At 46.2% G+C, this 1406-nt stretch overlaps 1 pseudogene; it reads left to right on the top strand.

Annotated features, from left to right (window-relative positions):
• Positions 1-732: 732 nt before the first annotated feature.
• On the top strand, positions 733-873 carry LOC147023555 (signal recognition particle RNA; annotated as a pseudogene).
• Positions 874-1406: the final 533 nt, after the last annotated feature.

The following is a 1406-nucleotide window of genomic DNA, read 5'->3' as shown; positions in this document are numbered from 1 at the left end:
TTCTAGTCACTCATCAGCGTATTGAGGACCAACCTTTCAGACACCTTTTTTGTGCGCCGTTTTTTAATTTTTATTTTAATATTGTCACACACTTATGAATGGCAGGAAAGTTATAAAGCCCTGAGAGCAAAGCTCAGAATTGCAAGACCTTCCAAATGGTTTTCTTTGGAGTCAAATTACACCATACGGTAGAAGCGAATGGGTAACTACCTTTATCATCGAATCCTGACTATAATTCACAGACCGGTGTTTGTGTGTTTGTTTGTTTATTGGTTGCGCTACTCCGACAGTTAGTTATTGGCTGATTACATCCAGATTTGCCACATAGGATCAGTATGACCCAAATTAATGTGGAGGCCTTTAGACCTGTAAAACCCTAAAGACCCCAGGATCAGTATGACCCAAATTAATGTGGAGGGTGTTCCTATCTTTCCCGGTGGCCTTGGTGGGGGGGGAGGGGAGGGGAAGGTGGGGACACGAATTGTCCATGTAAATGTGTATGGTGTAGCGCCGCCTCCAGGTGGGAGTGGGTATTACAAGTCTCCACCATTTACAGTACAGTATTCCTGTCCCCACGTTTTCCAGTACTGTGAGGTGTTTTGAATTATCATCAGTAGGTATGTTTTTGCTTCATGCATACAACTTCATGGGTTATCATTTGTAGCCAATACAGAGCCATCAGTTGCCTCTAAACCGCCCAAATAAAGGTGTGCATCAGAAGAACATGTTGTAACCGGGCGTAGTGGCGTGCGCCTGTAATCCGGCTACTCGGAGGCTTGGGTTGGAGGATCGCTTGAGGACGGGAGCTCTGCGCTGGGCTGCGCTATGAGAGGGTGTAGGGCAGCCTGGAATCATGGCGAAACCCAATCCTTATCCCTGTGTCGTAAGAGGCGAACAGGGTTGCGTCAGGAAGGGCATCCGGCGTAAAACCTGTGTCAAATCATTATGCAGAGCATCACGGATTATCCGCTGTGGCGACCCCTAACGGCAGCAGCCGAAAGACGAACAACAACATCGGAAGAACATGTTGTATGCTTGAAATAAAATCACCTGTAGGGCGGGTACTCTGCTCGTAAATAAAAGTTGTCATCTGTCTGTCTGTCTGTCTGTGTGTCTGTCTGTATGTTCACGTTTTTTACAAACACGGCTGGGCCAACAACCACCAAATTTGGCACACAGACCAACTCTGACCCAGGGATTATCCTGAATATATTTTCATCCACCACCTCAGTCTTTAAAAACCCCAAAGACTCCTTCGACCCTCTAAGACCTTGAAGACTCTGAAGACCCTTTAGACCCCAAATACCCTAAGGATCCCAAAGATGCCTAAGACCTTTTAAGAACCTGATGGCCTGTAACACCCCAAATATCTGTGAGACTGCAAGTACCAATAAGACCCTTTAAGA

The sequence above is a fragment of the Eptatretus burgeri genome, chromosome 7 (assembly GCF_056783735.1).
Source record: "Eptatretus burgeri isolate ZD-2024b chromosome 7, Ebu_testis_v1, whole genome shotgun sequence".
Lineage (NCBI taxonomy): Eukaryota > Metazoa > Chordata > Myxini > Myxiniformes > Myxinidae > Eptatretus > Eptatretus burgeri.
The sequence above is the reverse complement of the archived record's forward strand: the minus strand, read 5'-3'. Positions and strand labels throughout refer to the sequence as shown.